The sequence below is a fragment of the Schistocerca piceifrons genome, chromosome 7, assembly GCF_021461385.2.
Source record: "Schistocerca piceifrons isolate TAMUIC-IGC-003096 chromosome 7, iqSchPice1.1, whole genome shotgun sequence".
Taxonomy (NCBI): domain Eukaryota; kingdom Metazoa; phylum Arthropoda; class Insecta; order Orthoptera; family Acrididae; genus Schistocerca; species Schistocerca piceifrons.
In genome coordinates this window covers 89,474,698-89,500,283 of record NC_060144.1, presented here as the reverse complement: position 1 = coordinate 89,500,283, position 25,586 = coordinate 89,474,698, and the positions used below count along the sequence as shown (strand labels likewise).

At 36.5% G+C, this 25,586-nt stretch overlaps 1 protein-coding gene across 1 annotated transcript in view; it reads left to right on the top strand.

Moving 5' to 3' along the window:
- Positions 1–25,586, top strand: part of LOC124804918 (phosphatidylinositol phosphatase PTPRQ-like) — a 424,691-nt gene that overhangs the window by 169,914 nt on the left and 229,191 nt on the right. The window lies entirely within an intron of this gene.

Here is a 25,586-nt window from a genome sequence, read left to right as displayed (position 1 = left end):
ATGTAACAGGTTTTGCTTAGTTTTATTTGCAAATATTCAATATGTACCTCCCATTTTGTGTTGTTCTGGAACCAGAGTCCCAGAAATTTAGTGCTGTCAACACTTTCAAGAACTCTGTCCCTAAGTTCTATTTCTATGTTTGGGTGGTGTTTTCCTTTTACATCACAGAAATTCAGTGCTACTGTCTTTTCTTTGTTTATAATTAGCTTGTTGTAGCTGAACCACTGTTCTACACTGTTCATTGTTTGGATAGCGGAGTCTTTTAGTTTTTCTTCTGTTTTACCACTAATAAGGAAGCTTGTATCGTCTGCAAATTGTAGGGTAGTTTGGCAATACTTGTTGTACATAAGATCATTGACATAGAGGAGAAACAGAATGGGCCCTAATACTGATCCTTAAGGGACACCATATTTCATTTATTTATTTATTTATTTATTTGTCCATATAAATCTCTTTTTAAGTACATATATTGTACACAGGATATTGGACAGAAAACATTTTTTGGCTATTGGATTTTCAAATATCAAACATAAATTTTATAAATTTTTATGACAAATTGGATCTATACAGTTAATAATTACAAATTTTTGAAATACTGTATATTTATAACTTATTTCTACAATTAAAGATACAAATTACATTTTTTCTTGCATAAGATACTGTGAGACTGAATAGTAGCAGTTTTTCAGAAGGTAGGATGTCACAGACTTTTTAAAGCTTTGTAGTTCAGTAAGACATTTTATATGTCTTGGTAATCTGTTGTAAAGTTTTGTTCCCACATGATATGCACCTTTTTTGCATAATGTGGTGTTACAATGATTGACATGTATGTCACTGTCTGACCTGGTACTGTAATCATGGACACTTTTGTTTTGAAGAAAAAGGTTTTCTTTTCTCAGTATGCTTTTTTTGACATGCATGACTATTTCCAGTATATAAATGCAGGGAAGGGGTAGGATCTTTAGATCTTTAAAGAAAGGTTTGCATGATTTTCTGCTGCTCAGTTGTTTCATTATTCTTATAATTGCCTTTTGTTTCCTGAAAACTGTTATGGCCTGATGTACATTCCCCCAGAAAATGATACCATACTTCAGTATTGAATGTACACGAGCAAAGTATACAGCCCTAACTGTTTCTGCACTAGTACTGTTGTAGAGAATTCTTACCACATAACTCATTTTTGCTAGTTTTGAATTTAGGGCTGTGATATGAGTGTTCCATTTAAGATTTTCCTGGATATGAATCCCAAGAAATTTAGTTACATTGACAGAACTAATGTTTTGGTTATCTATACATATTACAGGTTGTGCCGGATTTTTATTTTGATCAGTGTGGAAATTCATTAGTACAGTTTTTTGGGGATTAACTATTAGCCTGTTACTGGTAAACCATTCAGACACTCCTTTTGTAATATCTTTTGCAGATGCAGTAAGATTTTCTTCATTATTCCCTTCAGTCAATAGACTGGTGTCATCTGCAAACAGTAGTGGTTCAGAATCCCTAACGTGTGATGGGAAATCATTAATGTAGACCAAAAAAAGAAAGGGACCTAAAATGGAGCCCTGTGGAACACCATGAGTTAGTCCACATGGTTCTGAAACGTGTACCTGGAGTTCATTTCCTTCTGTGTACTTAATTTCAGTTACCTGAGAACGATATTCCGAATATAATTTGATCCACTGATTTGGCACACCTCTTACACCATACCATTCGAGCTTCCTCAGGAGTATGTGGTTATTCCTGATGTGCGGAGCGGCGGCGATCATTAAATAACACACTAACATGCGCTAATACAACTTAATTATGCGAGAATATTTACAACGTCTTATACAGTCGGCAGCACACAACAGAATGGGAAGCAATATGGCGGCTCACAATAAGTCCACATGGGTCAGAGAGCCTGCTATGGCGGAGATATCTCACTCGTAGAGTCGATAGTCGCCACAAGTATAGAATGATCAATCACATCAAAAGCTTTTGTTAGGTCCAAGAATAAACCTGAGATATTTCTGTGGTTGTCCACTGCATTTACGACATGGTTTATCAGATTGAAAGTGGCAGTTTCAATTGATCTCTGTGGTCTGAAGCCATGTTGACATCCAGAAATAATATTATTCTTGTCGAAGAATGTAATTAGTTTTGAAAGGAACACTTTTTCAATAATTTTCGAAAACCCTGACAATAGAGACACAGGCCTATAGTTACCCATACATTGATGATCACCTTTTTTATATAGGGGTATTACTTTTGCCATTTTCAGTTGCTGAGGGAAGACACCACATGATAAGGATGAATTGCATATGTCCAATAAAGGTGAAAGTATTTGTCTTGCTGTTATTTTTATAATATAATCTGCAATATCATCAATACCAGTTGAGTACTTACTCTTCAGTGAATTAATGGTATTTAGGAGCTCTGTTGGGCTTACTGGACTGAGGAACATGGATATATTATTTATTTCAATACATGAAAGTTCTTTCCATGTTGTATTAGGTGGATTTCCAAATTTTTCCTTCACTAATTTCCCAGCAACAGTTGCATAGTAAGAATTGAAACTATTTGCAACTTCCCTAGGGTCAGTGACATTCTTGCCATCATGTGATATCACAATATTTTTGTGAGTTGTCTTCTTCCCAGTAAGATCCTGCACAGCTTTCCACATAGACTTAGTTTTATTGGATGACTTCATAATATATTTGTCATTTTCCTTAATTTTTGCCTCCTTTATGATGCGTTTCAAAACTAGCTTGTATTTTTTGAAATAATTAATAAATTCTGGACTGCTGTTAGTTTTTGACTGCAGAAAAAGTTCCCGCTTCCTTTTACAAGATACTCTGATGCCTGATGTAATCCAGTTTCTGAATCTATCTGTGCTATTGGAAATAACTTTCCTTTGTGGAAAAGCTATGTCAAAGTTATGCTTGAAAATGTTCAAAAAATGTTCCATCTTTTCGTTAGTATTAGAGGTATCATATACTTCTCTCCAAAATTGTTCACTGATTAAGTACTGGAAGCATTCAATATTTTTCGCACTATAAATCCTTTTATGGATAACATTTTCTATACTGGTCGAAATGTGATTTACAGGTATGGTCAGTAATTGTGAAAGGTGGTCACTATAGCCGGTATCAAAGTTTTCTGATGTACACTTGTCCATGTTTACACATACCTGATCAAGGAGAGTGACACTAGTTTTAGTTACATGTGTTGGAGAGCTAACAGTAAGATAAAGATTGTAGGCTTTTATAATATTTAAGAACGTTTCCCTGTGAGGGCTATGGCTCAGAAAGTCAATATTAAAATCACCACATAGTACCACTGTTTTCCCAGTTGTCTTACGTTTGCCTAAAGCAAGGTCCAATTTTTGAAAAAAAACACTTATGTTGCTAACAGGAGATCTATACACATATAAAATAATAGTGTTTTCAGACATTAACTCTACAGCTGAGATTTTCATATCCTGAATAGTAGTTGCTAACAGGAGATCTATACACATATAAAATAATAGTGTTTTCAGACATTAACTCTACAGCTGAGATTTTCATATCCTGAATAGTAGTAGTTGATTTTGTTATGGTCAGTATATTGCACTTCAACCACCAGTTTGCAACCACATAGGTATGTCTTGAGCCACTCATTGGATATACCTCTAATTCCTAACTGGTCAAGCTTCTGCAGTAGGGCACTATGATCAATGACGTCAAAAGCTTTAGATAAATCAAGACATATGCCTGTCACAAACTCACTTGCATCCAGTTTAGTATAGATTTCATTAAGAAATTCAAATATTGCACTTTCAGTTGAATAGCCTTTTCTGAAGCCATGCTGTGAAGGAGAGAGAATTTTATTTTTATTTAGGAAATCAGACAATCTCTTATAAAAAACTTTTTCTAAAATTTTAGAAAATACAGGCAGTAGGGCTATTGGTCTATAATTTGAAACACATTCTGGATTTCCTTTTTTGAACAGTGGTTTCAGCTTTGCTGTTTTTAAGCATGAAGGGAAGGTTCCTGATGCCAGTGAGCTGTTGCACAAATGTGTCAAGGGTTCAGCTAAGGCAAGACAGCATTTTTTAATAATTGCATGTGGTATTCCATCAATTCCACATGAGTACCCTGTTCTCAAGGTTTTTATAACTTATAAAATTTCTTCAGAATTTGTGGGTGAAAGGAACAAAGATGTAGACACATCTCCCACACTATTGGATGTTGGAGGTGATATTTTGTTGTGTTCTTCCAGTCCACTCACCAACTGTTCACTTATGTTTGCAAAATATTTGTTGAAGGTCCCTGCAATTTCTGTTGGCCAAGAAATCATTTGTCCTTCATGACATAAGTTCACATTTTTATATTGTTTAGTTTCACTGGTTGTTTGATTTTTTATAACTTCCCATATAGCTTTAGATTTGTTTTTTGAGTTTTCAATGTATTTGTCATTTGCCATTGTTTTAGCTTTCCTTACAACATTTTTGAGGATCCTCTTGTAATTCTTCAGGTAAAAATGAAATTCATGAGGCATGTTCTGTGTCTTTGCTGTATCGTGTAATCTTCTTTTCTCTGCACAAGATATTCTAATACCTGCTGTAATCCATTTGTTCTTTTTGAAGTTAGGTTGACATTTTTGCTTTTTTAATGGAAATGCAGCTTCAAAGTGTTACATGAAGATTTCCATGAATTTTTCAAACTTTTTGTTAGTATTTTCCCAAGTATACACTTCATACCAAGTTTCTTCACTTAGTATCTGTACAAAAAGGCTTATTTGTTTGTTAGTGAATTTCCTTGCTTCTTTTACAAGTTCCTCTTTCTCAGTTGTTTCACTTGGGGTGCGCAAAGCAATAAACTGTGCATAGTGATCACTGAAGCTAGTATTAAGATTTCCGGCACAGAAATTGTGATTTACATTTGTGTTTATTAATATCTGATCAATTGTTGAGCTAGTTGTTGGTCACTCCCTATGATTTCTGGTTGTGGGGCTACCTGAAGGGCAAGATTTACCAGGGAAACATTCAGACAAGTGCTGGTCTGAAGCACAGTATATTAAGAGAGGTAGCTAGCTCACCTATGGAAGTGCTTTGTTCTGCCGTGCAGAATGGAATCATGCACTTTCAGACTCTTCTGGAGACTGTTGGGTGTCATATTCAGCCCCTTTTGTAGCAGTAATGGTACTGGTATGTAATGGTATGATGTACTGTAGTAGCACATTAAAAGTGTTTCAGTTGAACTGATTCTGTGTTATTTCTCTTCCCCATGTCCATGACATTAATGCTACCAAATTTGGTATGTGTATGGTAGTTAGTGGTACTTATATGGCAGTTAGTTACCATGTTATAATGTGTTAAATAGGGAAAGTTTAATTTTGACCACCCATTGTATAAGACATGACAGAAGACTACAACAAAATTAGAAACAACCTCACAATATATGCTTTAAAATGTTAATTAATGAAGTGATTGATACATCTACATTATAATTAACAACATTGCTACATCAGTGTTCCTTTATTATTTACTCTTTTTATAATGTTCTGGGGAAATTATGGACCATTGTTTCAAAATAGGATTATCCTGCCACTTCCTTGCATATATATATATATACTTGAAAATATAATGTATTTAAAGCAAAACTTATGTACAAAAAGACCACTCATCACTCAAAATCATACAATACACAGCTATGATACAAGACAAAAATTGGATGTACATGTTCAAAGTGCCAACACAAAGTTATTTCAAAACAGCCTTATCCATCCTAGAATCAAACTATACAATGCCTTACCAGATACCATTAAACACATACAACACATTGGTCACTTCAAATCCAAACTGAAGTCATACTTGGTTGATCACTGCTTTTACACAGTAAATGAATACCTACAAAACTAAATTTTTGTGTGTTTACCCAATGTAGTCTCATTCAGAAGAACATTTGTATTTTTCTCTCTGTATATAGCGTAACAACATTTATTTAAGTATTCATCATTAATTGATATATTAATGTGTGTTATTATGTAAAAAGGTATATTATATGGAAAACTGTTAATATTAACAAAAAAATCCAAATATCACTTGCACATTGTGCAGCTGTAGATGAAAATGGATCAATAAATCAATCAATCAACCAATCATCATTAATTCATAATCCCACATACTACTAATAATTATTAAGTTAATAGTTTAAACCACTTCCTATTACTATTTATTATGAAAAATCTAACAGATCAATAAATGTCACATTACATTTTGTCTTGTCATTGATTATAATTTTAATGAATTCTCACAAATTATCTATATTTCATTGTAAATGACTAAATGAATACAATCCACTACATTTCATGGCACTCCATAACCCTAACTTCATTATCATGTTCCTCACACTACCTTAATACTTCTCATAATACTTCAAAATCTTCCATAATGCAACATAACTATCAACATTATTATCCAAAAAGAACCCTAACACATCATAATACTCATATCATAATAAAACCTCAATGCTTCATAAAAAACTGCAGTTCTTTAGCTCACAGTTACGTCTCACTTAACTGAAATATCATGAAAATATCAAATCAATATCCACTTAATCACAATTTAATTATGGGCAGAATCTTCCCAACAACATTAATAGTATGTATTCAGCATTATTTTCCTCTGATCATGACAACAACATGCAGTACTTCTCTCAAGATTATTCATTTTCGTTAACAATTATTCTGAAGTATGAGCAGGATAAATAATAGAAGTTGTCCTACATAACATTATGCCACACAGATTTCCATTTTGAGTAGGAAGCTCAATGAAAATCTCTTTACGAAAAGAATGATCATTATCTATTGACTTAACAACTATAACATGATTGTGGAAACAATAAATTTGACCAATTCTCTTCCCATTTGAAAATACTATAATATTATGAAAAAGTTGGGTTACTACTCATTGTGTAGCAGAGATGCTGAGTCACAGATAGGTACAACAAAGAGACTATCAAAAAAGTAAGCTTTCTACCAAAAAGGCCTTTGTTGGAATCGGGCAGCATACACAAACATACACTCATGCAAATGCAACTCACACACACATGACCACAGTCTCTGGCTGATGAGTACAGAACATGGTGCAGAGTATGCTCTTGGCAGCCAGACGCTGTGGTCATGTGTATGTGGGTTGCATTTGCGTGAGTGTTCCGATGAAGGCCCTTCTGGCCAAAAGCTTACTTGTTTTACAGTCTTTTTGTTGTGCCTATCTGTGACTCAGCATCTCCAAATATGGTGAGTAGTAATCTATCCTTTTCATAATATTGCTTATTCTGTCCTGGATTTTCAATTGTTTCATTAGATAATTTTATCATAATTGCAGTTACATAAGATACAATATAATAATTATGTAACTGCAACCCAAAAACTCAACAAAATTAACTGACAAACCACACAACAACACCGCAGTCCAAACATAAACTGCCTTATAAAAAAAGTGAAGCACCCAAAAGGGGAGAAGCAAAAGAAATCAACTTAATGAGCTGAGAAGGTATGTGACATTATTAAAGTGATTACAAAATCAAGTCAAATCTATGAAAAATTCAGCAGTATGAGCATTCTTGTCAGTATACTGTTCCATCTCATCTGGCCTGGATGCATTCACTGATTTGGTTGTGAAGTTTGTTACAGGACCATTGTATTCTCTCCTGAGGCAAGTTGGCCCACAACTGTTGTAATTGATCCTTGATATCCTGTATACTGGTGCTGTATTGCAATTGATATGCAGGTTGGTCCCTCACATGTTATATTGGGGCCAGATTTGGGGAACTTGCTCATCATGGGAATACCTCAACGCAATGCAGACAGTTGATAGAGACAAGTGCTGTGTGTGGATAAACATTGTCCTATTGAAAAATGGTACTGAAATACAGTCACACGAGAGTTGACAAATGAGGATCAGGGCATCCATGACATAACATTCTGCCATAAGTGTTCCCCCAGTTACTACCTGAAGATGTACCTAATGGCTCCACATACTGTGATGCCAGAAGTAATATCGCTGTGCCTCTCCAAAATGTTAGAGATTGGGAGCCACTCCCCAGGTGACTCCCATACTCACAGATGATGATCATCTGATGCCACTGCCTCACAAAAGTACACAGCGTTTCAGTGTCCTTCACAGTGATCACTGAATATCTGATGCTGTTCATGCCTTTATATGCCCTTTAAGTCTTGGTGACAAACTGCTAATGCACTCTTGTGTTTTGTCTACCCATCACAAAGAATTGAAGGTCTATAATCATATTCATAGTCACCAGTGGTGTGTAGGTAACTATTCAATGTTACACAGACCTTTGACCATGTTTCCCGGAAGCCTCACTTTTTGTGTTTGCAGTGCATTTCTACTTCACTCTGAATAATGATAAGTAAGATAGCATAGAAGTGGAATTAATTTTAAAAGCTACAACTTAGGTTTCATTACTTTATTCATACTAATCATAGTGCCTTTGATTTCTTAAAATAGTGTGTAAGATCCTATTGTATCAATCAGTGTGAAGTGTAACATAATTAACCCTTGATTAGAAACTAATAGAGTGGCCAGCAATGACTGTAAGAGGTTGTCTTGATAGATTGACAGGATAGAAGAAGAGAGTTGCAGCACAGTGCAACATATCTCAGGAACCTGTGCACACCAATCATACACAAACAGTTTATATTTTCCTGACAACATTCAGGAAATATACCCCCAAGTCTATAGCAAAATTAAATGTGACATAATTCCAAAATATACACAAAATTAATTTGTTTCAAAACCTAGTATGGAATGCACTGTAGTCATCACCTCATGAAATCATCATATTACACTACAATTCCTAGCATAAAATTGTGCATAGCAGAGTGAGTAAATCATATTAGTCTAATACAATATAGTTCCTCAAGAAAAATATAGTGTAAACAAAAGCATTAAATGAGCAAAGGATAACAGCAATCCTTGCACTAAATAGATTATGCAACCATTAGAAAATTGATCAGTTATCAATATTAATACCACAGCTTAAATTGTAGCATGGGTCACAACATTACAAAGTTCATTTAACAAAATAAGATAAAAAAGTCTTTCAGACCTCCATTGGAGACAAATTTATTTACATCACAATTGTCTTACCGTCATGCTTTAACCTATCTGGTGGTTTTTTGATTCTGTTAATTTATACAATCCATTGTTTTTTCATTAGAATTCCATAACTGTACACAATCCTTCTTATGTTTTACAGCCAGTCTCCCCATTAAGTCACTTGTCAAAACAAAGCTAAGTAAATTTTTAAAGCAACAAACATAATTCTACATATGCATGAGGTGTAAGGCAGGGAAGAGGAGGGATTGCAGATTAGGTGCTGCATCAGGAGGCTGTGTTGGGTGGGAGTGGGAGGGAAAGGGGAGAGGACAAAAGTAGGGAGGAGGTTGGAGGGCTATATGGGTGTGCTAGTGGGATAAAATGCATGTTAGAGCTCAAGTGGGAGCAGGACAGGGTAGGCAGGTGTAGGATAGTGTCTAGCGAAGGTCAAGGCCATGGGGTAAAGGGAACAAATGATGTGTTACAGGGAGAGTTATCACTTGTGCTATTCAGAAAAGCTGGTGTATTGGTGGAAGCAGTCATTGAAGTCAAGCACATTCTATTGAGTAACATTCTCAGCAACTGGGTAGTCCATCTTTCTCTTTGCCACAGTTTTACAATGGCAATTCTTGGAAATAGACGGCTAGTTAACTAGTTAACTTTAGTGCTCATAAAGAATGTAGCACAGTAGTTGCATCTAAGTTTGTAGGTAACATGACTGCTTTTACAGGTGGCCCTGCTCTTGATGGGATAGGAAATGCCTGCAGTAGGTGGTATTGGGAGAATGTATGGTGCAGGTATTGCATCCAGGTCTGCTGCAGGAATATGAACCATGTGGCAAGGGTTTGGGAGCAGGGGTGGATGAACAGGGATATAGTGTGAATTAGGTGGGTGACTGAAAATCTCTGTGAGAGTGATAGGGAAGATAGTGGACCATATGATTCAGTTATTCCAGTACTGGGTTGTAATGAATCACAAGAGGGGTTTTCCTTCATGGCCAGACCATGGACATGTGAGGTTGTTAGGTGATTAGGGAGACAAGGCATTGAAGATTTGTTTATGGACAAGGTGGGGAGGGTAATTTTGGTGGGGAGGGTAATTTTGGTCTGTGAAGGCCTCAATAAGACTCTTGGCATATTTGGAGAGGACTGCTGATCACTATATGTGCAATGACCATGGGTGGCTAAGCAGTATGGAATGAACTTCATGGTGTGGAATATTTTCAGCTGTCAAAATAGAGATGTGGTTGGACAGAGGTGACAGTGGCCATGTGTGTGCATGAATTGTACTTGTGTGAATGTGAGTTTTATTTTCTATACTTAGTCTGAGAGCTGAATACATCTAGTAGACCTTTTCATTGTGCCTGCCTGTCACTCAGTGCCTGCTCTGTGTGGTGAATAGCAGTCTATTCTTTTCACACTTACATCATTGACTACATTACTACATAAGTTCTATCAAATTACTTTTAAACTGTTTACAAAAATTCGTTCAGGTACTTCTCCACCAGTCAAGCTACAATTGCTTATGAAATTTTGAAAATCTTTCCCAAACAGATTCTTTACATGCAATAGATTTTGTTTAGTAATGTTGAAAATTCATCTACTTTTGGTAATTCAGATACAACACTTTCACTTTCCTCTCAGAAATAATCATCTTTCAAAACAAGAAACATTTTATCTCCTCGTCAGCATCATAACTTCACTCAGAACATTGACTTCCACATAATCATTATGTGAATCAGTTAAATCATTGTCAATCTTAACTACATTAAGTACATCAGAGCTTTCAACATTAACTACAGCATTTTACTCAATCTCCCAACCAAATTCCATCCAAACAGTGAATGTTTCTGCCATGACTCATCAGTAACTGTTATATTATAGATTTCTGATTTGATTTTCACAAGTTGAACTCTACTGATCTGAAGTTCACTTTCATTATATGACTCTGCACTGCTGACCCTCAGCTCATTTTTTAATTCCTTGTTTGACCTCAAATTTTGTTATTTTTTGGCTACCTCACTATCCAACTCATCATATACTTGTCATTTGTTTCACTTTTGGCTCATCAGTTACCATTTTCACTATGTAATTGGTTAGATAAAATATTTACTCCTCAAGTACCGAAAGAACATGCACATGAAAGACGGTTACAATTATGCAAGCCAGTGGCTCCTTTTTCTGGCAGAAGGATTGATGGGTAAGGAAGAGGGGTGAAGAAAAATGACTAGAGAGATGTAAGAAAAGGGGTATGTTTTGGAAGAGTCACCCAGAACCACTGGTCAGGTAAGTCTACCCTGACCTGCATTTCTGGGTGACTCTTCCAAAACATACCCCTTTTCCAAGACCTTCTCCTTCACCCCTCTTCCTTACACTTTAACCCTTCTGCCAGAAGAAGGAGCCATTGGATCTGAAAGCTTGTGTAATTATAACTTTCTTTTATGTGCATGTTCTGACACCACTTGCTGAGTAGATTTTTTTATCTATCCAATTACTTTATATTGTCAAAAATTGATTGTTTATGTAGTTATAATTGCCATTTTCAATTATTTGGCTATCTAGTTAAATTTTCTGTTCATTTTTGGGTTTGTCATTGTATGTTTTACTTCCCCCAACAATTGTTCAAATATTGAGTTCCTCCCTCTTCCAAAACTTTGATCAAAACCTGAACCATTTCCCTTAGTTGTTTCCAGATATGCTTCTGATTTAATTTCTGTATTCATAACTTTCACTTGTCTTTAATTTATATGATAAATTAATGAAATGTTATGTGAATTGATTCCCAAAATATTTGCACTTCACTGATCACAGCCCAATAGGGAAAAAAAAATTCAGTACCTATATTTATAATTCTTCATAAGACAGCAATCAATGTGGTCCACAGCACTGAATCCAGTATCTACAAAGTCCATATTTTTGGTTAATATCCAATGCTTGGCACTAAATAACATGTTTCTGTAATCTAATTGTTTTATTCTTTCATATTATCTGAAAGTTCACAAAAATTATGATATGATGCAGATTCCACACATATCCCAGCACCTCCACCACTTGAAACATTCCTGCCTACGTATATGATGAATATTAATTGAAAGTTCATCTTATGTATTTCACTGTACTCTCTACTATGTTGAGTCATCTGCAGAAGATAAAGTTTTTGGAGCAGCAAAACAATTTGCTGACTGGTTTTGTTACTTTATAAAATCCATTTAATGTACTTTCTTCTGTAGGTTAATTATTATTCCTAATGTTGTTGCACAACATTGGTAAAAGTAAAGTAAAGTCTGTGATGCAAGCCCATGAAAAATACCTGGTACTCATTTTATAACAAGCTGAGCAGACCTTGGGCCATCCTAAAGTGAAATTATGGTGCAGCCACAGCCATATGTAACGAAATTACTGAGTATGATGATCTTTAGTAATCAGTTGTATTATATGGCACAAGTGGTGAATATCAGTTGGTCCACTACAACATACACACTCCTCAAGAGTCAGAGAACAAGCTCTGCTGGATGAGAGATTTCTAATACCATTTCAGTGGAGAGCATACTGAGCTGTTTTCAATATCCACAATCTTGATTGCCCAGTGTTTCTCAGTGTGGTTGATTAATAGTGTTCTTTTGGATGAACAGTAGAGTTGTTGTGTATATTTTTGCACAATACTTCGATGACCAATCCAGTCATCATCTTCAGGTACTGTGAGTTTTGCTGCTGTGTGTACTCACTGCATGGACTCAAATGAGACTGCATATATTGTGTTCACCAGGAAGTATACCATTGACTTGTAATTTTCTTTAAGTATGTTGTTAGCTTTAGGATACAGAAGCATGGTAACAAAGATATTTGAAGCTTTCTAGATATTGATTTTCATAAGTTTTTGAAAGCAGTCTGTTTTCAGTTGACTTTAAACATTACAGCAGATTTGCTGATGGGGTAATCTTAGCAGATCCAGTGAAGATCACCAATTATATGTAAAGGCTTTTGACTCATACCATGGCCAACCATAACATAAATAAAGTCAAAAATAATGGTGAATGATAAACTGGACAAGTAAATAAGGAACAAACATTAAGATGTAAAACATAAATCAAAGCATATAAGTGAATTTTCACATTTGGACAGAACTTTAAGTAATGATGTCAGAAGTCTAATTGATATTAAAAAGAGTGATAATGACCAAAATATCATAACAAGAAAGAAGTTCACCAAGATAATTGTTTGAAGTGTTTCAAGCAGAAATCAGGAATATTGGACTCTGAGCAAACATTCTACATCTACATGTACATTGACATCTGCACTCTGTAAACCACTGTAAAGTGCATAAAAGAGGCTATTTCCCATTGTACCACTTACTAAGGCTTCTTTTCACTCCATTCATGTATGAATTGTGGGAGGAATGATTGCTTAATATGTGTTTCCCAAGATGCATGTCATGCCGGCAGCTGTGACAAGAGCTGTAGAGTCCCACACATGCACTTTGAGACTGGAATGTGGTGAGTGTGTGACATGGCTCCTGTTGCAGTACTATACCAGTGAGCAGTATTGTGATGGAGCAACTGAGGCTTTGAACATAGTGTTATCATGAGGTGTGCAGCTATAAGAAATTGGAATTATTCCTTTAATGCAGTTCTGAAAAATGCAGTGAATTACATGAGCAAAAAACTAAAATAAAAAAAAAACCAATAGAGCAAAACCTACAATCTTATCTCATGCTGTTGTTTTATATATGATAATATAAACCAACAAAGACAAGTATGTTATTAAATAACCTATCTAAAGAAAACAAGTTAATTATACTTTAGAAATTGAATTACTGTTGACAGTTTTATCACAGTTATAGTTTACATTTATATTGCCATGAAACAGAACCTTTATTTGTTAAGTAATCTAGAAACTGGTCTCTAACATTGAAAACTTCTGTCCTGTGAAAACAGCTTAAAGGTGAAGGGGCCCTAGTTTTTGGTTGATTGTAACAGTGTTTTCTACATCTGCATTTACCTCCATAATCTGCAAACCATCATGAGGTGCATAGCAGAGTGTATGTCCCATTGTACCAGTTATTAGGGTTTATTCCCATTCCATTCACCTATGGAATGTGGGAAGAATGATCTTTGAATGCCACTGTGTATGCAGTAACAATTCTAATCTTATCCTCACGACCCCAAAGTGAGCGATACATACAGGAGTGTAGCATATTCCTAGCGTCATCATGTAATGCCAGTTCTTGAAACTTTGTTAAGAGACTTTGTCAGGATAGATTATGTCTATCTTCAAGAGTCATTTAGTTCACTTCCTTCAGTATCGCTGTGACACTCTCACAGGTGCCAAACAAACCTGTGACCATTCATGCTGCCCTTCCATGTATATGTTCAATATCCCCTGTTAGTCCTCTTTGGTACAGGTCCCACAATATTCTAGAATGGACCACATGGGTGATTTGTAAGCAATCTCCTTTGTAGACTGATTGCACTTCGCCAATATTCTACCAATAAACCAAAGTCTGCCACTTGCCTTTCCCACAACTGAGCCTATGTGATCATTCCATTTTGTATCCCTACAAGGTTTATAACCAGGTGTTTGTATGAGTTGGCCAATTCTAACAGTGGCTCATTAATATTAAAGTCTAGATAAATACATCATCTGCTAAAAGTCTGAGGTTACTATTAATATTGTCAGCAAGGTCGTATGTGAAGTATGTTAGCAGCAAGAAGCAATCAATGCCTTCTCTGTGCTATAGCAGTGGATATACTATCAAAGACAGTGCTGCCAAAGCAGAGTTACTAAACACAGCCTTCTGAAATACCTTCACAAAAAAAGATGAAGTAAATATTCCAGAATTCGAATTGAGAACAGCTGCCAACATGAGTAATGTAAATATTCTTGGAGCAGTGAAGCAACTTAAATCACTTAATAAAAGCAAGTCTTCTGGTGCAGACTGTATACCAATTAGGTTCCTTTCAGAGTATGCTGATGCATTAGCTCCATACTTAACAGTCATATACAACTGTACGCTTGACAAAAGATCCGTATCCAAAGACTGGAAAGTTGCACAGGTCACAACAGTATTCAAGAAAGGAAGTAGGAGTAATCCACTAAATTACAAACCCATACTGTTAACGTCGATATGCAGCAGGATTTTGGAACATATATTGTGTTTGAACATTATGAATTATCTCGAAGAAAATGGTCTATTGATACATGGTCAACATGGGTTTAGAAAACATCATTCCTGTCAAACACAACTACCTCTTTATTCACATGAAGTGTTGAGTGCTATTGACAAGGGACTTCAGATCACTTCCATATTTCTTGATTTCCAGACGGCTTTTGATACTGTACCACACAAGCAGCTTGTAATGAAATTGCGTGCTTATGGAATATTGTTTCAGTTATGTGACTGGATTTGTGATTTCCTGTCAGAGAGGTCACAGTTCATAGTAATTTATGGAAAGTCATCAAGTAAAACAGAAGTGATTTCTGGCATTCCCCAAGGTAGTGTTATAGGCCCTTTGCTGTTCCTTATCTACATAAACGATTTGGGAGACAATGTGAGCAGCTGTCTTTGGTTGTTTGCAGATGATGCTGTCATTTATCGACTAATACAATCATCAGAAGATAAAAAAAACAAAAAAAACCCAAAAAAACAAAAAAAAAAAAACAAAAAAAAAAAAACAAACAAACTGCAAAACGATTTACAAAAGATATCTGAATGGTGTGAAAAATGGCAGCTGACCCTAAATAATGAAAAGTGTGAGGTCATCTCCATGAGTGCTAAAAGGAACTCATTAAACTTTGGTTACACGATAAATCAGTCTAATCTAAAATCCATAAATTCAACTAAATACTGAGGTATTACAATTACAAACAACTTAAATTGGAAGGAACACATAGAAAATGTTGTGGGGAAGGCTAACAAAAGATTGTGTTTTATGGGCAGAACACTTAGATAATGTAACAGACCTACAAGGAGACTGCCTATACTACACTTGTCTGTCCTCTTTTAGAATACTGCTGTGTGGTTTGGGATCCGTACCAGATAGGACTGATGGAGTTCATTGAAAAAGTTCAAGGAAAGGCAGCATGTTTTGTATTATCACAAAATATGGGAGAGAGTGTCACAGAAATGATACAGGATTTGGGCTGGACATCATTAAAAGAAAGACATTTTTCGTTGTGACGGAATCTTCTCCAGAAATTCCAATCACCAACTTTCTCATCTGAATGTGAAAATATTTTGTTGACACTGACCTTCATAGGGAAGAACAATTACCACACTAAAATAAGGGAAATCAGAGCTTATACAGAAAGATATAGGTGTTCATTCTCTCTGTGTGCTATACAAGATTGGAATAATAGAGTATTTTGAAGGTGGTTCGATGAACCCTCTGCTAGGCACTTAAATATGAATTGCAGAATATCCATGTAGATGTAGATGTAGATGTAGATACAACATTGATGGCTCTATCACACTTCCTTGAGCACACCTGAAGTTACTTCTACATCTGATAATCGCTCTCCATCCATGATAGGCTGGCCGGTGTGGCCGAGCGGTTCTAGGCGCTTCAGTTTGGAACCGCGCAGCCACTGTGGTTGCAGGTTCGAATCCTGCCTCGGGCATGGATGTGTGTGATGTCCTTAGGTTAGTTAGGTTTAAGTAGTTCTAAGTTCTATGGGACTGACGACCTCAGATGTCAAGTCCCATAGTGCTCAGAGCCATTTGAGCCATCCATGATAACATGCTGCATGTTTCCTACCAGACAGTTATCAGTTCAGTCAAAAATTTCAGTTGACACCCCATACAGTTATAATTTTAACAATAAGCGTAGATGTGCCACTGAGTCAAATGCTTTTCAGAAATTAAGAAATACTATATATACCCTACTGCCTTTATCCAAAGCTTTCAGTATATCTTATGAGAAAAGTGTAAGTTGGGTTTCACATGATCAGTGTTTTCAGAGTTCATGTTGGGTGGCATTGAGGAGTTCAAGTCTAATGATTTCAGCTGTCTCTCAACTCCACTGACACTAATATTTATTTCCATTCATCTTTTCAGTGGTTTAAGAATCAAATTAGGACAATTCTCATGGGTTTCCCTTTGTAAAGGGACATTTGAAAATGGAATTAAACAATTTAGCTTTTGCTTTGCAACCCTCAGTTTCAGTTTGTGCCTCATTCACTAGGTACTGACACTAACTTTGGTGCCCCTAACAGCCTTTACATATGACCAGAATTTATTTGTGTTTTAAGAAATATTATTTGACAATGTATTGCTAAGGTTGTCATTGAGGACATCAAGTATTGCTCTCTTGACACCTAAATGTGTTTCACTCAGTGTATCTCTATCTACACCTATTATGCAGTAATCTCTGTTAATTTAGAAGTTTCTTTACAGTGACTGCATACCATGGAGGTTCCCTCCCATTATGAACTGTTCTACTGGATACATATCTATCCAAGGCACGGTCAACTATTCTTTTAAACTTCAGCTATAGTTCCTCTACATGATCCTGCCCTCTGCTGAAAGTTTCAATCTATTCCAGGTAGTTTTCTGAGTAGGCATTTGGTAATGTTTCACAGGGTGTCTTATCAAGCCCACCACTAACGAAACTGTAATTTTCCCAATTATTTGTTGGATGATTACAGTCTTCACAAATGATTGCAGTGTGATTGGGGAACTAAGGTTTGCTCTAAAGTTTTCAAATGCACAAGGAAATGTGTCTGGTGGGTGATATAAGGATCCAATTATCATTAAATGCCCACACCTGATACTGAGTCTTGCTTGAACAGTCTCACATGTAGCTTTAATTTCTGTGTTGGTGGATTTGAGTTTCTCATCTACTGCAACAAATACACCAGCCCCATGTCCCATTTGCCTGTCCTTTTGATATACACTTAAATTTTCTACAAAAATCTCACTGCTATCAATTTCAGGCTTCAACCAGCTTTCTGTACCTAGTGTTATGTGAGCTTCACTGCTTTTCATGAGTGTTTCAAACTCCGGCACTTTGTTGCGAATGCTTCAGCAGTTTATCATTAGGTTTTTAACACCCTCAACTATGGGAGGCATTTCTTCTGATCTAACACTGACACTTCTGGGTTTCCTACAGCTATCATTACCTGGATTTGATGGAGAGTTGTCTAATCTAAAAAACCCTTGTGTGCACCACACATACAGGAAGCTACATGAGTAGCAGCCTCTGACATACACTGCACACCTGACCCATTTAGAGGGACCCTACAGATCTCAATCCTATGGCGCAAGTGCAGGACGTCACAGCCTAGCTTGTCACATTACCTCTGAAATCTCTGGTTCAGTCCTTCCACTTGACTCAGAACCAAGGGGCCATCATCAGTTCTAGGGATAGTCCTGTATATTGTGAGCTTTGCTGAAACTCCATGCACCACACTGGTTGGTCTTCTCAACATCTTCTGTCTGTACAGTCACTGGAATGGCCAAGTATGATCTCAGAGTACAGGCAACAGGCATCATTTGTTCCAATGTGCACCACAATCTGAAGCTGGTTGCACCTCATGCCCTCAATGGCTGCTGAAATAGCCTCTCCAACATGTTGAATGAGGCCCTCAGGCATACACACTGAGTGCTCCTGGTGTCCTTTCCTGTCCTTAGTGACGTTCCCCTAAGGAGTACCATCATCAGCCATTAAACTGATGATGATTAATAGACTCCTACCCTTTGGTGTTTGCCTTCTCTTGACACTGGACAAAACAGGTTTCCACAAAACTGCAGAACCCAGTCTTCCAAATCTGGTGTATGCACAGTCTGCTGCATCCCTGCCTGTTTGTCCGTCTGAAAGCACCCATGATCACACGAGCACACAAAAGAAGGCTTGAAATGTTGTGTGATGTGGTTGTTTTCTGTGAGGGTACTTGTTTTGGTGGAACCGTGCTGCCTCTCAACCATTTCCATTCACTTGGCCATGCAAAAACACCATCTCGGGTTGTTCCTGACATGAATACCAAACCATTCTCCTGCTTATAGTATGTTGAGTCAGTCACACAGCCTGCAATGCACAAGGAGCACACTGCATGTGCTCAGAGGAACTTACACTCATCAGCACCATCTCCCATGGCAATGATGCATTTCTGGACACATGTTCAAAGAACAATTTTTCCTCCTTTTCCAGTCTATCACTGCAATTTGTCAGTTTTATTAATTTTCACACTATATATCTTTGACAACATATATAGGAATTAGGACTGTGAAATTTTTGAAAATATTGGAAATATGAAATTTATTGACATTTAAAAAAAATAATCTTTATCAGCCCTCTATATATTGAAAAAAAAGTATCAATATATCAAATGAAAAAATCTATGTACCAGTCTATAAAAATATCTGCTGCACATTCTAAATATACTGCCAGTTTTAGAGCTGTGTATTTAAGTATTGATTTATTATTAAATATTCTGTACATCAACAAGCTATCAGCCTGCTTATCTCCCTTAGAGCAAGCATTGATAGGAAAATGATACACATTCATGCTTGGTGATAACCACTTTACTAACAACTGTCCGTCTTTCAGTTTCATCACATACTGGATTTGTCCAGAACACTTCATGTCAACTTCCTTTTTTTATCTTTCATTTCTGCAAACACCAACAAACTAGTGGTTGTAGTGCCAAAATTGCATGATGAAGTTAAATGCTGCCGTTTCTACTGGCAGCAGTGAGTGCCAATTATGTTAGCATTTCCCCTCACACATCTCTGCCAACTGCAATGACCAATCTTGTCACTTAGAGTTTTGTTCAATTTTCAGCAACTGTTTTTGAAGAATGCTGATGTGAAGAAACAGTCCACTAGTTTCATTATAAGTTTTATTTTTATTTTTTATTTATTTTTTAATGCAAATCACATGCAGTTTCTTCACATCAGAAATCTTGGTATTCCATTCACACTGCCAATTCCTCGCATGCAATCAGAATCAGACTTCTTCTTTGTACCACCTGCTCTTGCTTCACATAGTCAAAGAGAAAGAAACCTGGATATGAAGAAAGCTCAAAAAGTAGTAAGACTCTTTCAAGCAGTGAAAACAAAATTATGTTCTACTACAATTTAAAAAAAATTCAAATATTTGCTGAAAATTCCGAAAAAAATTAATATAAAATAAAAATATCAGCTCTTGGTATTGTCATTTCAGTATTGATAGATTGCTATATCAGCAAAAGAAATATCTCTGATATATATATTGATATTTTTTGGAAAAAGTATCACTATATTGACATTTTATTGACAGTCATAATAGGAATGGTGACTATGGATGGATTTAACTTAGCATCTAGTTACTGAAGGTCAGATATGGAGAAAAGAGGAGTTGCCACTAACATTAGGAAGAGATATAAATATAATAAGGATATAATAGAGGGAAACATTCCACGTGGGAAAAATATATCTAAAAACAAAGATGATGTGACTTACCAAACTACAGTCTCCATTTCTTCCTGAACTGTCTCAGCAGCATTATGCCTTGTGCTCGGTTGGCCACTATGGGGTCTATTGTCTAAACAACCCGTGGCTTTGAACTTCGAAATCATTCTCGCCACAGCTGCATTTGTCAGCGGACCTTTACCCGTTTGAATCCCCTTCTATGGTGATAGGATCATAATGCTGAACTAGCACATTTCCCATTCTGATAATACAGCTTCACTAAAAGTATCTTTTCAGGTAATGTCAACATGCTGCGACTGCTGGCGCATCTGATTCTCTCTCTCATTACAGCTCCTTTTATACACGATTGTCATGCACACTCACTGACATTTTGCTGTCCAGCACCATCTGTCGGACATTTTGTGAACTTTTTTTTTTCTTTTTTTGGTGTGTGTTCTAAAAAAACCCCATGTCATTCCAAACATGTGTGTCAATTTTTACCTCTCTATCTACATTATTCCGTGGTTTATTAAGTTTTCAACTTTATACTGACTTTTTGATCACCCGGTATATGGATATGGCTGTAACAATGTACCAAGTCAGAATACCTAAGATAATTTACAGCAGACTTCTCTAGAACTGCTATGATACTGGGAGAGATCCACATGCTCCCACTATTAAACAAAAGTAACCTTCCAATTTCTGTGGATGTTCCTGTGGCCCTACATGACCACACATAAAAGAGGAAAAAAATCAACAAAAGACTGCTACTCACAACACAACGTAGTACTGAACCGGAATCTGTAGCAGTAAAGCTTGATGAGAAACTTGACAGGCAATATCAGCTATTGATGTAGATGTGCAGGTATGGTACCAGGTGTAGACATCTCAACAAATGGCAACCATTTCTGATACCAAATATAGAGGTTGGAGCCATGGCCTCTATGGTTGTCATGATATTGTGTTGCAGACTGCAGGCAATGCGGGATGGGAGATGAGAAGTGTGAGGACGGGATCTATCACACATTGAAAGACAATATTAAGGCATTGTTAACAGAATGCACATTCATTGCCCATGGATATACAGTTATTTTCTTTGAGGTGTTTAGCCATGCAAGCAAGTGAAACTCACACATTGATGGTATGTGCACCTGCACACCTTGCAGTCTCAAATGCTGCAGTGGTACACACAGTGAGCTGCTACAACATAGGAGGTTGCTGACCAGACTCACTGCATACACTGTCAGCATAGTTCCTGTGGCCAGCAGCATGGCTAATAGATTAGCATATTATCAGGGCATTCTCATAGACATAATAGACAGTATTCTGAAAGGGCACTCAGCTGTTTTGCACAAGATGGCTATAGTCATAAAGAGTTACATCACAACCCTTCAGTGAGAGAATGGCCAGTGAGACTAGAGAAGGCTCATAAAAGCAGGTCTGGGGCAGCAGCTGGCTTCATTCCCCCAGGATGATTCTAATATGGAAGCTCACCATGTACCATCAGCAAGGCCTACAGGGTGCCTGGTTATATGGGTTGCCCACTCACGTCTTTTCATCAGCAAAGGTGAGGACAAGATGGCAGCAGCCTACAGCAACCAAGTCGGTCAGGCTGGCTGGCTGTTGCAGTTTACATTGAAGTCATCTAGATGGATCACAGATGGAGCATCGCAGCTCCTGCCTTACAACTGGTTAGAAACAAATTGAGATCTGGCAGTTGGAAGTCAGAGCATTTGTTCCTATGCTGACGATGTTATCGTGTGGCAAGCATGACTGATTGTGCCCTATTTCTCTGAACCTGCTAGTGCTCTACACCACACTGTTGTGCCCAAACTCCTCACTTTGGTCATTCAGTTTGATTATGTCTGCAACAACTTCATGCTGTAAAGCCACTCTTGTGTATGACCTGTGTTGTTACTTCACTGTGCTTGGTCAAGAGACTGATGTTCTGCTTCCTTCTCCACTGCCAGTTTGGTCATCCAGCTTAGGTGGGGTGTGGCAGATAACACAGTAGTGTGTCCATGCTACACATAATATTGGCTGTCTTTTCTTTTTTGCATTTGATCTTGATATTGTGTGTTAGTCTGCCTTGGCTTCAGTTCTGGCACTCTCGCCAGCCAGGGAAAACTTTAAATTTGTTTCATATCCACCTGGTATACCATTCTAGAGTGCAATATTATGAACAAGTTTGCCAAGTAATACTGTACTATTTTCAGCACATCAAACTCAGATGTACAGAAAGGTAATAATGAAATTTTCCAAGAATTAAATGTTACTGTTTTATAATTGCATGTTTCTTATGACAATAAAATTTGAGAATAATATTTTGTAAGCTACAAAATTTTGAAATGTGACAAAATATTCTTTGAAACATAGAGAAATAGGAGTTTAAAATTAGATAAATTAATCATGCAATTTTGATTGCATTTGGTTTCATTGAATCTTAAATCTTGACTATGTCCTTGAGTAAAATATTTGCATACAGAATATTTATGTCACTGTAATAAATTACATGTGTCTTACACTATAGAGATGGATCAGAAAAATACCTTTGGTAAAATAATCTTGACATTACAGGTAAATACAGTGTATAAATTAGGTATTAAAAATGGGAATATTTACATTAGGGGTGACATCAGTGCAAGTAGAGCTATTCCAGTTTGCTACATCTCGATCCACTTCTTCTTGTCTTTCTTACCAAGCTGCATGTGCCTTGTTTTTTTCTTCTTCCTTTTTTGTCTTTTTTCTGCTATGTTTCAGTGGAGGCTTTTATTACATCAAAATTTTAAAATGTACACTCTTGATCTAATGCTAAGACTAAAAAAATAACACTTCAACATGTTTTTGTCATACAGCTTATTAAGGATACATGTGATACTCTCATAATGCAATTTTCACTATAATATTTTTTGTGATACCTCAGAATATGTTTTTGTTTTGGGCTTACAGTATAATTGTGCAATCCACATGAATATGATAACAACTTTAGAATAAAGTATTATGAAGATGGAACTGAAATTATGTGATGATTCCAAAACATAAAGTGGTTGTAGAGTTTCATGCTATTGTCTTGCAAACAGTTAGTGTAAAAATTTTGTTGTACTTTTTTTCAGTAATCTACTTCAAAGTAGATTTGATTTAATTAAGATCACTCATAAACAATCACACATGTGATAGCCAAATATATGAAAGACAATGTTAATACAATTTGAATCCATTATTTAACACAATCCGCTACTGGTTGAGCTTGCCAAGAACAACCAACAGGATTTAGATAAAATAAATGCAATCTTGCTGTTGTTGTGGTCCTCAGTCCTAAGACTGGTTTGATGCAGTTCTCCACACTACTCTACCGCAAGGAAGCATCTTTATCCCTGAATAATTACTGCAGCATACATTCTTTTGAACTTTCTTACTATATTCATCCCTTGGTCTCTCTCTTCAGTTTTTATCTTTCACAGTTCCCTCCAATACTAAATTGATGATTCCTTGACATCTCATAATGTGTCCTGCCAATCTATGGCTTCTTTTACTCGAATTATGCCATAGATTTCCTTTATTTCTAGTTCTATCCAGTACCTTCTCATTGGTTACCTGATCTACCAGTCTAACCTCCAGCATTCTTCTGTAGCATCATATTTGAAAAGCTTCTATTTTATTCTCATCTGAACTGTTTATTGGCCACATTTCACTTCTGTACAAGGCTACATTCCAGACAAATATCTTCAGTACAGACTTCCTACTGCTTAAAATTATATTTGATAACAAATTTCTTTTATTCAAAACCACTTTCTTTGCCATTGGCATTCTACATTTTATATCTTCTATACATTGGGAACCATCACTTATTTTGCTGCCCAAATATCAAAACTCATCCACTACTTTTCGTGTCTCATTTCCTAATCTAATTCGCTCACAATCATATGATTTAATTTGACTACATTCCATTATCTATGTTTTTCCTTTTGTTAGTGTTCATCTTATATCTTCCATTCAAGAGACCGTTCGTTCCATTCAACTGCTCTTCCAAGTTCTTTGCTGTCTCTCACAGAACAACAATGTCATCACCAAATCTCAAAGTTCCTTATCCAAATTTTTCTTTGGTTTCCTTACTACTTACTCAAATTACAAATTGACTAACACTGGCAATAGTCTGCAATTGTATCTCACTCTGTTTTTAACCACTGCTTCCCTTTCATGCCTCTCAACTTATAAATGTTGTCTGTTTTCTGTACAAATAGTATATAACATTTCACTCCCTGTATTTTGCCCTGCTCCCTTCAGAATTTCAAAGAGTGTATTCACGTTAACATTGTCAAAAGCTTTTCCCAAATCTACTAAAGCTATACACATAGATTTTCCTTTCCTTAGCCAGCCTTCTAAGATATGTCATAAAGTCAATATTGCCTTGAGTATTCCTATATTTCTTTGTATCCAAACTGATCTTCCTCAAGATCCTCTTTTACCAGATTTCCCATTCTTCTGTAAATAATTCACGTTAGTATTTTGCTACTGTGATTTATTAAACTGATAGTTTAGTAATATTCATGCTTGTCCACACCTGCTTTCCTTAGAATGGGAATTATTCATGCTTGTCCAGACCTACTTTCCTTGGAATGGGAATTATTATATTCTCAAACAATGGAAGCTCCAGATAGTTATATCAACAATGTAGGAAAAGACAGATTGCTACTTACTATGAAGAAGACATATCGAGTTGTAGACAGGCACAATAAAAAAACATTCACATATAGCTTTCAGCCACGGCCTTTATTAGTAAAAGACACACACGCATGCACTGTTCACACACATGCATGAGCAAGCACACCTCGCGCACACACGACCGCCAGCTCCAACCTTCCAGCCTGAGATGCTGGAGTTGGCGGTCATCTGTATGTGAGGTATGCTTGCTTGTGTGTGTGAATGGTGCTTATGTGTGTCTCTTTTACGACAAAGGCTGTGGCCAAAAGCTGCATGTGAATGTCTTTTAATTGTGCCTGTCTGCATCTTGACGTGTCTTCTTCATGGTAAGTAGGAATCTGTCTTTTCCTGCATTATTGAATTATTACATTCTTCTTGAAGTCTTAGCATATTTCCCTTGTTTCATATATCTTGCATA